General features: G+C 44.0%; 1 protein-coding gene across 1 annotated transcript in view; it reads left to right on the top strand.

Moving 5' to 3' along the window:
- afg2a (AFG2 AAA ATPase homolog A) overlaps positions 1–14,312 on the top strand; it is a 171,040-nt gene that overhangs the window by 21,335 nt on the left and 135,393 nt on the right. The gene's annotated exons all lie outside the window — the stretch shown is intronic.

The raw sequence follows: 14,312 nt of genomic DNA, 5'->3' as shown, positions 1-14,312 counted from the left end.
GGACAGTAGACTCTTGCTTACACAGACTAAAAAGCACAGCTGTCCAAGGCTATTCTAGCCTAAGCGCCCGGATGACCAAACCAAGCTGCCATGTGTGACGGTGTGTCTGTGTACTGTACTTTATTGTACTGTACAGTAGGGGGGTTTTGTGTTCGTTCCAGACAGACTTGTGCAGAGGTTTAGTTAACGTGTTGAGTTACTTAAACCTCAGGCCAATTCGGCAAATATCTACTCTTTTCTAGAACCGTTTTCTGAAGGAAAACAAAAGAAGAAAATACAGTATTTTGCTATAATCATATCCGTGGTTCTCAAACCATTTCATGTTAAGGACCCCCAAAATAATATGTATTACGCCACGGACCAATATGGTTGTTCCAGGGCCCCCCGGAAGGAGTACACACTGACATACTTTGTACCTTCCTTGGGGATTTTGGTTACTCTCAGTAGTGAACTCTAGTGGGCACATTATGTATTGCCGGAGAAGTTGGCATTTGACTGATCTGACATGGTTAAAGCCCAGTGGAAAGTGACTAAGTACTGTACTTGAGTACAATTTTGAGGTATTTGTACTTCCAATACTTTTCATTCTACTCCACTAAGTCTCAGAGGCAAATACTGTACTTTTACTCCACTACAATTATTTGAAATATTTAGTTACTATTTGTTTTGTATTATTATTACGAAACTTACATTGACCACTTCATTTTGGACATTTGAAAACAGCTGATCTACAAGCTCACAATGTGTCATGGTGTGACACATTGTGAGCTTGTAGATCTGCTATTTCCAAAAGATTGTTAGTCGACAACTTGAAAAGGGACATTCTGCATATCAGTACTTTTACTTTTGGGGGTCACCGTACTGACCTCATGCTTCCTTCTATCGGTTCGTCCCCAGTGGGAATCGAACCCAGGACCATCTAGCTGTGAGGTGACAGCACTACGATGTGAATGAGTAACTTGAAGAAGATAATATCATCAGTGTGTATTTCCTGTTGGGATCAATAGTGTTCTTGGAACAGCAGAGAGAGCAGACTGATGATGTTTCTTCACAGGAAATCCATTGTTTCCGCACCTCTTTGGCACTGGTGTACAATAACTAAGTAGATGTGCTCAAGTATTGCACTTCAATACCATTTTGAGGTACTTTTACTTCTCCACCAGTGGCTCCCAAACCTTTTCATGTCAAGCACCCCGAAATGATACTCATTAGCCTGCGGACCCACCATTTATACATGCCAAAGACCCCCATTTAGAGAAGATTTGTATGCCTCTAGGAGGGCCCCCGGTTTGACCTGAATTAGGCTACGGCCCCCTATTTAATGACATTTCTATCTCTGGGACCCCAATACATATTGTAAGTAAAATCAAACTTTTAATTTAACTCTGAGAGTGAGAGTGTACAATTGGAACCATTTGTACACTGTGTCTATGTCTATTATGTTTATGTCTGTATATGTCATTTCTGAGTTGATTAGTGGTATAATGTGGTTACTCGGGTGGTTTGATGCGTATGTCCCTTTAATCCACCTGACACTGAAACATATTATCATTACGTCACCATCGTAAACCAATTATACCCTGGCATTGGTACATATCTTCATCACGTCATGGGACATACGTTTCGTAGCATGACGGAAAACATACCTGCACGGTCTGCTTCCGTATGTCCCATGCCAGCATATGACGTCATATCATATGCTGCTAAGGGACATATGCATCGTAGCACCTGACTGATAACATTACTTGCACACTCTGCTTGCGCAAGTAATAACAAATTGCTCAATACCGACAGCCGGTCAGCAAGTGGATTCATGAATGTATGTATATAGACAATATTTTAGGCCAATAAAAAAGACTATTGCCAAATTTCCCACTTTAAACAAAAGAAGCCTGTTGGCTGCTGGACTATTACATTGCTCCAATTACGAGAGCGCTTTTAAATGGAGGATTCCTGTAGTTTAAGCTTGGAATCTGTCATGCAGTGTCATGTGTTTCTCCCAGATGCTGTCCTTCTGTCGGGCAAATGATCCCAGCGCTGGCAGATGACTCATTTCCTCCGCCTAAACAGCATAAATTGGCGTGCGTGCGTGTGGTTGCGTGCGTGCGTGTGTTTGTGTTGAGTGCATGCATGCGTGCGTGCGTGTGTGCGTGCGTGCGTGCGTGCGTGCGTGTGTGTGTGCGTGCGAGAGAGCAAGCATGAGCATGTGAGCAAAAGCGGACGTGTGTATACACATGCAAAAATGTGCATGAGTGAGTGAGTGCACATGTTTGCGCGTGCTTGTTCAGTTTGTGCCACATCCGGACACACTGTTTACAAGACTTGAGTCTAAACAGGGGAAGCCCACTGGAAAAAAGGAAGTGCCTCGTAATATAGATTATGAGGAATAATAAACGCACATTGACTGTCCTGTTATAAAAGCCTTTAGAGCCGTGGTGGACAGTAACTAAGTACTGTTATGCACTTAATGTACAGCCAAAGTAAAGCAACAACGTTGTTTTGGACATGCCAAAGGTCAAATTAGCCTTCATGATTTTGGGTGGATAAACAATTACCTCAAAAACAACACTTATTTGCCGATATCGCATTTGTCTGACCAGTTGAAACACTTTTAAAAACATCTTTTCCCCCATACTGCACTTTAGGGCAGATGTTTAAAGGACAACTATTATGGTAAAAATAACTTGCGCTCCACAACAACGTTAGCCCATTAAAAAGGTGAAAGCACCTGTAGTATTTTGTTAATTTTAGTGTTGGCTATTAAAAAAATAGCAGATCTACGAGCTCACTCGAGGACCATTTGTGCCGCCATGGGAGCTTGTACATCTGCTATTTTGATTTTTTTTTAAACCTTGAAAGTATGAGAACTACTTGAGATTTACTTAATTTTTAGAACTTGCGCTGCTCCCGTGCTTGCGGTTAGGGTTATAGGTTAGTCACCTGGGATGTTTTAGTGTTAGTATAGTTTAGATTTTAGTCGACTATATCTACAGTTGATTTAGTTGACTAAAATGTATTTTGACTGACCTTGATGCCGTCGTAATGACTGAATTTACACTTGTTGAAAAAAGCCAATCTACTACTACTACTACTACGACTACGATCTGCTTTTTTCAGCAACTAACAATTGCCTGTTTTGGCCTAAGTAACACTCTTATTTTGGCCTAAAAGTCACATTCTTATTTTGGCCTAAGTCACTTTCTTATTTTGGCCTAAGTCACTTAATAAAAGGTGCGGGGTCAGTATGATCCTTTTCAATTAGGACTTTGCCGATTTCCAGAGGTGGCCAGTGTCATGAGGAGTTGCCGTAGGCAAAAAAATAATTCATCAAAAAAATAAAAATACAATAAATATTTTAACAGGGACAATCCACACTAACCAACATGTCCTATTTCATATCCACGTAAATTGGCCGGAGTTAGCCAGAAGCTAATTTTCATCTGTAGTCCCTGAGCAGGCTCATGACTAGGCTCATGACTTATGACTTAGGCCGTTAGTTTAAGGTGACGTACAATATGTGTCCTGTGCATTTTAGTTTACAAAGCCTATAAGGCACACAGATTATTATTTTTAAATTCATAATATGTCACAATGTTCAATGCCAAAAACACAATTAAATCATCACTCTCGAGTCTCGACTATATTATTTGTCTGACAATGAATCGGTGGAGTGAAATGTCACAATGGTGACAACCCTGTAGATGACCCTGCTGTATACAGCAGGCCTGAAGAGGAATGCCAGGAAACAGAGCAGAGTATCGCATTGTTTGACATAAATCGTGCGCTTTTTGGAAGGCGTAGGATAAGCTGCGGCGTGACTAAATGCTCCGTGGCGCTCGCCAAGGTCGGCCGTTCCCATATAAAGCGCTTTTTTTTCTCGACTCCTGTCCTTTTAAAGACACTCGAGGAATTTCGGGACAGGTCACATAAATATATGGCAGGGATCAGTATGTGAAGTTTATTTGGGGCCTCTGTTTATAAAATCCGGAAATGTTCGCCTCGTACTCTTTAACCCTTGGCACTTACCTTTACCCAAAGACAGCTGTGTGCGCACGCGTGTGTGTGTGTGCGTGTGTGTGTGTGTGTGTTTGGTGTCTGTCTATATCAGCGTGTTTGTCTTAGACTAGCGCACGTGCACATGTTTTTTAGTTTGGGTGGGGTGTTAGTGTGCACATTTACACGTTTTCTGTTTGGCTCGTGTGCGTGCGTGTGTGTGTGTGTGTGGCTGTGCACACTTAAAGAGCACATATTGCAGTGTTTGAGCTGGGGGGGGGGGGGGGGGAACAGATGTTGGCTATTGTAAATACAGGTGCAGAGAGCACTCCGGAAGCCCGTTGCGAGTAATGAAAACGTTCCTGTTGTGTCTTTTTTTCCTTTCTCTAACGGCGTATGCCAAAAGTATTTCACCATTCATCTGAGGACAGTGTGGACGCACCTCGACACCGGCGCTGGTCAAAGCACTCAACGCCACTACTGGACTCAAAGTACACATCGCTGCAGGGTCCATTGTGACAGCAAATTTACATTTTAGTTTTATAGTCATATAGTCTCTAGAATCGTTTTCATTTAGTACTAGTCACCTTTTGGTCACCTTGAATGTTTTAGTGTTAGTCTAGTCTAGCCTTGATGGCTGATTTTACACTTAGCTTATTTACAGCTAGCCGGTCTACAAGCTCACAACGCGTCGCTCTGCACGCATGCAACCAAGTGTAAAATTACTTATACTGGATCTCTTGTCCATTAGTCCCTTCCTAACATTTTACTTTTTAGTCTAGTTTTTATTTGTTGACGAAACTGTCAATATATTTAGTCTTACTTTTAGTCATCATAGCTTAGTTTTCATTTAGTTTCCATTCAGTTTTCGTCAGTGAAAAAAGGTAGTCGACGAACATTTTTCGTCGTCGACAAAATCAACACTGTATCGCTGCTGTACGGCGGAAACCTCTGATCTCCGTATTGAGACAAATGTAGCAAATAACCAACAGCCCATGCAGCGTGATCACACACAAAACGGGAGCAGATCCGCAAGCTCGAAACATGGCAACATTTTTTTTGCTATTTCACATAGATATTAAAAAACATTGATGCCTCATTGGCCACTGCAGTTCATTGGAGTGACCTGTCTTCATTGAAGGCAGGAAGTCAAGTGGAAGTGCTGAAGGCATTTGCTGAAGGCACACTGCGTCGCTGCCCAAGTGACGTCACTCATGTGACTCCTCCATGTCTCTCGCTGTCACTCAAGTGACTACTCCAATCACAGCGCGTCTTTTCCGGGACTTATGTTACGCACACGGCTTCACAAGGAATATCGGGAAGATTATGCCCTCAATTTTGACACGTGCCCCAGAGCCGGAAGAGGCAGTGTCTACCTTTTTTATGTCTATGCATGTGCACACCACCCTCACGTGCACACTGCACAGATCTAGTCACCTTACACACGCCCACACATGCACTCTCTTGGCTCTCCATGATGAGATCTGGAATGCTGCGTCGGGGTGCAGACAGTCTTTTGACACGCTGGACTGCTGATGCACTGCTGTTGTCGACAAGCAGGAGCCCTCGTCAGGGATCCTGCTTCTCAAGACCTCTTTTGGAACGTTTAGCTTACTCATCCATCAGGATTGCATTCTTCATCGATTGATTTATTTATGTATTACGTTATTCCTGTACACATTTCTTATATTTCCCAATGAATAGGTGAATCTCAGCAAGATTATATCTAGTGGCATGAATTAATGTTTTAACTTTTATATATAAAAAGTATGATAATATAGGGCTGGACGATATGGACATAATCACATAATTGTATATAATAAGTAAATGAATAAGTAACAATAAGTAAGTAAATAAAGTAAGTAAATTAAATTAATATAAATTAACCTATGCCAGCGCCTGTGTCCAGCCATCCACTAAGATAATCGGTTTCCTCTCCCCTGTAGCCCCATGCACACACTCACTGTAACCATCAGCTATCATTAGCATTAGCGCACACTGTATACCTGTCGCCAGAAACGTTTACTTGTTGGGAGCGATGCGAATCAAAGTCACAAATGACATCCGAACTTTGAATCGGTGATGATCACCAAGGACAGCACTCGTGAATTCGGAGTTATGGAGGTTTGAAAGTCCTGCTTTGAACCGAGGTAAATGGAGAGCAGTTGTAACGTCCCATAGCTGGTGGTGACGGAGACGTTGCATAACAACAGGATCAATGTTAAAAGCTGCTCTTGGGCTCAACCACTATATTCACGGAGTATACAGGGTGGTACAGTATGTATCCATATACGTACCTATTTGCTAGGTGTGTATATACGTACCTGGTAGAAAAATAGTTAAAACCAGGAAAATACAACATTATCACGATGTTACGATATCCGAGGCCTAATGCATGTCAAACTGAGGGTCGTTGAAATTAATATGGTTGAAAATTACTGCTATAGAGCTGTAGAAAGCTTGTCTCATGGGGGTCCTTCGCATATGTTTTCAAATGGGGGTCCCGCAGGCTAATAAGTGTCAATTTGGGGGTCCTTGACATGAAAGCGTTTGAGAACCACTGCTCTAACCCCCCCCCCCCCCCCTCCTCCTCTGCCTCCAACCAAATTGTGGCCATGTTGATTGGCTTCCTCCGTTCCTAGTTCTTGGGCCTGATGGTGTGATGTTTTGCAAATGTGCATTCTTGGCTGTGTTTAGCAGAGGCCCCCTTCTTATTCTCAATTCCCTCTAGATTGCTGGCGAATGTGAAGCATTCTCCAAATAAGGGGGAACAAAAAAAAGGAAAGGGGGAAAAAACACCAGTCTGCATAAGGTTCAGATTAAATTGTGTTTCGCCCCGTCCCCGTCCCCGTCCCCCCTCTCTTTCTCTTCCCATCGGATGTTTTCATAGCTAAACCAAATGTGTGCTCGCTGTGAGCCAAGAGCAGCCAGGAGAGAGAGAATCCCTGAAGCAGCGATCCTTAAGTCACGTCGTTGAGTCAAGTTTCCGCTGCCCTCGGGGCAGGCCAAGCCGGGCCTGGATACAGCGAGCACATGCACTGCGGCTTACAGCCCTCTTCCAGTTCCCCCTTGGCTGCAAAACCTCAACATTTCTGCTGGCGAAATAGCAGATTTACTGTAGATACTGGATTCGTTTTAGATCGTTGTCTCAAAGGTTTACAAACGATTTGCCAGTTTTTTTTTCTTTTCCAGTGTTTGTTTGTTCTAAAGCACTATAAGTGCACTATAAGTATAAGTGTCCCATGACAAGAGTAGTTCAACATACTCACTGTATACATTATCAGGTGCCATTTCTCTGCAAGGATTGACATTTACAAACTTTCATTAATTTTGGTTAACCAAATGTATGCCAAGAACGTGGGATTCCGTTTTATTATCCACCCTCCGCCTGTGCCAGAACGTAAAAATCTGTCTTTCTTTAATGCCATTTAATCCAGTAATTAACAGATTTAATGTCGTTTAATCGTGTTCCAAGATCTCCCTGCCTAGTTTTCACTAACCTTTATAGAGCCACTGTGCCAACTTGATTGTTGCTTGTCATGAAAATCCACTTTTAAACTGTGTAATTGCTTGTGCATGCATCAGGCCTCAATTTCCCAGAAACCTTTGCATGCCGGTGCGACGGATCTTTTTGCAATGACATCATCAAAACGTTTCACCCATCCCACTCTGTCCGATGGAAAACCCTGTTTAACTTAAAACTTATTAAAAACGGGACTATATAACCTTCCAAGGGGCAGTATATACACACACACACACACACACACACACACACACACACACACACACACACACACACACACACACACACACAAGCCTGCAACCACTTGCAACAGAATCTCTAAAACTGTCGTTTGCACTTAAAGCAATTCCGGTACAGTCCCTCTGGACTATGGGACATAAACTGACAGGCTGTGTGTGAAACATCTGACGGCATTTCCCGATAAGCTCTCAATGTGTGTTGTCTTTATTCTGAAATGTGTAGCTTGCAATTCGACAAGTTGGATCTCAAGAAAATAGCAATATTCTAACGTGGTTTTGTCTCATTGTGAACCTTTGGTCTGAACCAGAGCCATTGAAGAAGAGTTGCGACAAGTGCGTTCACTTCATGGGCCCAGTCCATGGCTGCTCTGTGCTGCTATCAGGGCCCAGTCCATGGCTGCTCCGTACTGCTATCAGGGCCCAGTCCATGGCTGCTCTGTGCTGCTATCAGGGCCCAGTCCATGGCTGCTCCGTACTGCTATCAGGGCCCAGTCCATGGCTGCTCCGTACTGCTATCAGGGCCCAGTCCATGGCTGCTCCGTACTGCTATCAGGGCCCAGTCCATGGCTGCTCCGTACTGCTATCAGGGCCCAGTCCATGGCTGCTCCGTACTGCTATCAGGGCCCAGTCCATGGCTGCTCCGTACTGCTATCAGGGCCCAGTCCATGGCTGCTCCGTACTGCTATCAGGGCCCAGTCCATGGCTGCTCCGTGCTGCTATCAGGGCCCAGTCCATGGCTGCTCTGTGCTGCTATCAGGGCCCAGTCCATGGCTGCTCCGTAATGCTATCAGGGCCCAGTCCATGGCTGCTCCGTACTGCTATCAGGGCCCAGTCCATGGCGGCTGACACAACGTTTCGGCCGTGAGTGGCCTTCATACGTTGTGGTCAAACATCTTCCATAAAACCCTATGGACTCGGATATTTCCCATGAAAGCAAACGTTAAGGATCGATTGGGGATCACCCTTCTCTATATTTTAAAGAGGGGCGGACTGTAAGTTGATAGGAGTCGGCAGTAGGTTGCACGCTCTGCTCGTGCACAAGTAGTACGTGTGTGCAAAGTGCAAGTTGGCAGCTCGACAGAGTGCATTTCTAGTTGCTATAGGAGGGGCAGCATCGCCCGGCGGCAGCATCATCATTAGCTTTGTTTGACATACTAGATCTGCATATATGGAGCCGGCCAACAACTCTACATCTGACCTCACTGACACCAGATTAATAGTTTAACTCCTGCTTCTCAACTGTGCCGTACTAAGAAGCTTTGTTGTTTCAGCGCGGCCCTTTAGGGCGAGGTCGCTTCTTTCTGATTGTAAGACCGGGTGATACATGGGGCAGCACATTATGGTGGTGTGTGACTGCATGGTTCTCTCTCACTCACGCACATGCAGGGGGGGGGAGGGGCAGGATAGGGGGACACTGAAACGGAGAAAGATGGTTCCCCAGGGTCCTCGGACTGGCGAACGCATCAGCCTTGGCCTGTCTTTCTCTCTCTCTCTCTCTCTCTCTCTCTCTCTCTCTCTCTCTCTCTCTCTGAAGACACAGTTTTTTTTTCCTTCTTTGCTCTCTCTACTCTCTCTCTCCGTCTGCCCCTCGCTCCTCTGTCGGGTCCTGGAAAATATAAACAGGATGCAGTCTTGTCTGATCGTAAATCCCCTCTCTCGTCCGCTCCTTGGCCCCGGGCCCCCGGCCCCTGGCCCGACGTCCGCTCCCCCTCCTCATCCATGCCCCGCCCCTGCCCAGCCCTCCCCCTCCTCCCCCTCTCAAAACCGACCAACCCCCTTAACTCAATGGAGGAGGTCGTGCATGTGTGTGTGCGTTTCAGTGGTAGAAAAAAGTAATCAAATGTCTTACTTAAGTGTCAATACTGCAATATATAACTACTCTGTTATAAGTAAAAAGTCAGACATTCTAAATGTACTTGAGTAAAAGTACAAAAGTATTGGCATAAAAATGTACACACTGTCCCGTTTCAAGCTTTCAAATAAATTATGAAGTATTGTAAAGTATACAAATACAGTATTTTGTAATACGAATCGAAAGTAAAAGTGCAATATCTGGATCCAAAATGTAGTGAAGTACAATAAAAGTATTAGGAATTGGAAAAGCTCAAGTAAAGTACAAATACCTAAAAATTCCTGGACTACATGTTGTCTCAGTAAGACGGCCCTCCCCCTATCCACAAGGACGAGCAGTGCACGAAAGCATTTTGGGAATTGTAGTCCAGGAAGTAAGTGAGCCCAGTGTCCATGACGCTACATACCAACTAATTCCTACACGGGTTGCCGGCTTTATAACCACGCCCCAGGGCAAGTTAAGTTTACTGGGGTTAAGGTTAGGGTAAGGGTTAGGTTTAGGTATAGTTTTCTTGAGGTTAAAGGGACACTTCACCCTATGAATGACAGTGGTAACTAAGGGCATTTACTTTATTAAGGGACACTTCACCCTATTAATGACAGTGGTAACTAAGGGCATTTACTTTAAAAGGGACAATTCACCCTAGAAGATTTAACACTTTCCTGTGGGTCTTTATGAGTGTAATATGTGGTTTTAAGATATTTTAGATTTTAGCAGTGAGCCCAGTGTCTCTGATGTCATGGACGCGACATACCAAACCCTACACGGGTTGTGCAGTCGACGCGCTGTGATTGGCTAGTCGCTGTCATCGACATCCTAAACCTAACCCTAACCTTAACCTCAGTAAAACTATACCTAAACCTAACTCTAACCCTAACCTTAAAGGGACACTTCACCCTATTAATGACAGTGGTAACTAAGGGCATTTACTTTAACTCATAGAATGCTGAAAGCGTTTTTAAACGTTTTATTATAGCCAAGCGCAAGAAGCGCATAACGTTTTTATACGTTTTATGGTCCAAAAAACGTTTTTTTTATTGATTACTATAGTTCAACTATATTTGCGCCCGGACAACTCATAATGTAACACCGATCGGCTCTAAAAAGAGTTAAAACCCCCCCCTGCTGAAAAGAGGTGTTGGTCTGAGAAGCGTCTGGCACCGCCTATTGGTTGGTCTATGCGAGGACGTACGACGTAATGGATACGGCCGTCCGGCATAGACCAACGCAGATGTCAGGGGATCTAAAATGGATGGGACAATGCTCTTGTTTGTGTGAATACACTCGATTCCCCCTCCCCTCCTGTTTCTACATGGTTTCTCCCGAGGGAGAATGGTGGGGGGGGGGTCTCTTCCTCTTGGATCGCATTGGCAGTTCCCCCCCCACTCCCGAGTCCCCACTGCTTTCAACTGCAAGGCTTGCACAGTTGCACTCTCATTCTCGGAACAAGATACAACGCGATTTGCTCTCTGCCCGTATATAAACCTGCAACGATCGGCATTTGATTTCATAACGTAACGTTTGCCAGACACATGTGGAGTTAGTCATGGACAGATTGCACATCATTATCGAGGGCCCGCCATGATACGTTGGTCGCTGATCGCAAGCCGTACTGCTGCTGCGCTGCTCGCATCCAACCATCCAATCCATCCCCCTTTCTCGTTACAACAGGCTATTATAAACTCACCGTCGAGCAGCCTGCCCTGCACCTAATGTGATAAAATGAACGGCAGGACAAAATCGGATCGATTATTATCTGTCTATCAGCAACATACGGGTGTTTGTCTTGCAACGACAGGTGGTGCTTTCTCGTTTTTTTTCTTCCAAATACGTTGACGTGCTGCTTCTGCTGCTGCCGCATCCATCTCGTTGTTTTTCTTGTTGTTTTTTTTCCCAAACATGTCCAGACACAATCCGATCCAGTCTCGCGTCTCACCTTATAGATACGCGAGACTGGATCGATGAGGTTAGTGGTATGTCTGGACATGTTTGGAGCGGCACACGACAATCGACAATAATGTTGATTATGCAAGATCATTTCCTCAAAGCCTAGTTGCCCCCCCCCCCCCCCCGTTACTGCGATTGTTTGTAGCTCGAATCACAGAATGAGTTCAATGAGCGTAGGGAGAGGGCACATATGGGGCTACGATTGAAGAAAGTTTCCAAGTCCGTTTTATGATCAGATAATGTGCATCAAGACTCTCTGCTTTCATAAGAAAAAAACTAATACTGTAATTGCGAATGCAATGAGCACTTACTATGAGACCTAGCAGATCACGTCTGTCTGTCTGTCTGTCTGTCTGTCTGTCTGTGTGTGTGTGTGTGTGTGTGTGTGTGTCTGTCTGTCCCGCTTACTGTATATGTGGACCTGGCCCTTTTGTGCCCATATATGGAGCTGAGTGATTTGTGAGTCATGGTGACATGAGTGTGATGGCGTGGTCCTGCTTTGGGGACTCCTTATATGGTTATGGCTGAGTCATGGTGACATGAGTGTGATGGCGTCTTTTGTGACCATATATGGAGCTGGCGTGGTCCAAGCACTAACTATGACACCCTGCAGATCATGTCTGTAATTTATTCTAATTGTTATTGCAATTTACGATCTGCGTTCGCCTTCCGCGTTCGCGCGTCTTACTCGTAATAATAAAAATCACACCCCTGTGAAGTGAGCAGTGCAATGTTGTGAAGTGAGCAGTGCAACATTGCACTGCTCACTTCACTGGGGTGTGATTTCTATTATTATTACAGTATTAGTATTTTTCTTATGAAAGCAGAGAGTATTCTGTTTCATACGGTATATAGTATGTACATGTCGCTATAGGCCTTATTTTGTGAATATTTAGTTGTTAGGTCCATGCTCTCTAAAATTATCTTTTTCAGAGAACTTTAGAGATGGCATGGGCCTGAATAACTATTATTCACAAAATAAGGCCTATAGCGACATGTACATACTATATACCGTATGAAACAGTCGACTCTCTGCTTTCATAAGAAAAATACTAATACTGTAATAATAATAAAAATCACACCCCTGTGAAGTGAGCAGTGCAATTGCACTGCTCACTTCACAGGGGTGTGATTTTTCTGGGTGGTATTTTTCTTATGAAAGCAGAGAGTCTACTGTTTCATACGGTATATAGTATGTACATGTCGCTATAGGCCTTATTTTGTGAATAATAGTTCTTCGGGTCCATGCCTTCTCACCCGGTCATTCATAGGGTGAAGTGTCCCTCAAAGTAAATGCCCTTAGTAACCACTGTCATTAATAGGGTGAACTGTCCCTTAAAGTAAATGCCCTTAGTTACCACTCATTCACCGTGTGATTCCTGTGTCCTCTGAATGGCATGGCTTCAATCAACTCAGCTGGTCCTAGGCTGGGGAGATGGAGGTGGAATTTCTTTCTGCATCGTCATTGCACACCCAGTTACACTGACTTCAAGGGTCCTTTTGGTTCCATTTGGCACACTTAAAGATTTACACATCTCTAAGGGTCCGCCTGGTTCCATTCGTACACTTGAGAGTCGTACATCCGTAAGGGTCCACTTGGTTCCATTTTGTTTGTCTGTTCCATGAATTAAGTCGTTTCATGTCGTATTCAAAATGGAACAGTGTGGGGGAAATACGCTGCAGCGAGATGTTGAACATCATTCACAAGCCTCCACTCTCGATTGATTCATTTCCATCTCTCAGTGGATGCGAATCTCTGCAACAGCAAGACTTTAAACGGCAAAAGCACACAAATGGCAACATATTCTCCCATTATTTATCCCAGTTTCAACTTTTTTGTGATGGTGGAATGTGCGCGTCCGTTGCACTAGTCTGCGATTGCTTGTGTCAGTCGGAGAGGTTCTGTTACCCAGCCACATGCATCTGGTGGTTTTAGAACTGTGTTTAAAGGGACACTTCACCCTTTTTGCAAAAAAATATATGTTAATGACGTTTAGAAGCTTTAGAACACTTTCCTGGGGGTCTTTATGTGTGTAATATGTGGTTTTAGATATTTTAGATTGTAGCAGTGAGCCTGTTGTCTCTGATGTCATGGACACTGGGCTCACTTCCTTCCTGGACTACATTACATGTTGTCTCAGTAAGACAGCTCTCCCCCCTATCCACAAGGAGGAGCAGTGAACCAAAGAATTATGGGAATTGTAGTCCAGGAAGGTAGTGAGACCAGTGTCCATGACATCAGAGACAACAGGCTCACTGCTACAATCTAAAATATCTAAAACCACATATTACACACATAAATACCCCCAGGAAAGTGATCTAAAGCTTCTAAACGTCATTAACATATATTTTTTTGCAAAAAGGGTGAAGTGTCCCTTTAATGTGTTTAATTCAGTGATTCCCCCAGGGGTCCTTGAGGGAGTTCCAGAGGGTCCCCAGCTAAATGATAGTTTGGAACCAAATGGACCCTTATGGGTCTGTAACTTTGAGACTGGACAAATGGAACCAAATGGACTCATTAGGGTCCATTTGGTTACATTTGTACACTCTCAGAGTTAAATTAACATTTATTTTATATAATAATAATTTATATATTCTATATAAATTGGGGTCCCAGAGATAGAAATGCCATTAAATGGGGGTCCGTAGCCTAATTCATGTCAAACTGGGGGTCCTTGAAATTAAACGGGTTGAGAATCACAGCTAGAGCTGTACAAATCTTCTCTTTTGGGGGTCCCTGGCATTTCTCATAATTATA

The sequence above is a fragment of the Protomyctophum bolini genome, assembly GCF_963924005.1.
Source record: "Protomyctophum bolini genome assembly, chromosome: 10".
NCBI lineage: Eukaryota > Metazoa > Chordata > Actinopteri > Myctophiformes > Myctophidae > Protomyctophum > Protomyctophum bolini.
This window is presented reverse-complemented; position numbering and strand designations above follow the sequence as displayed.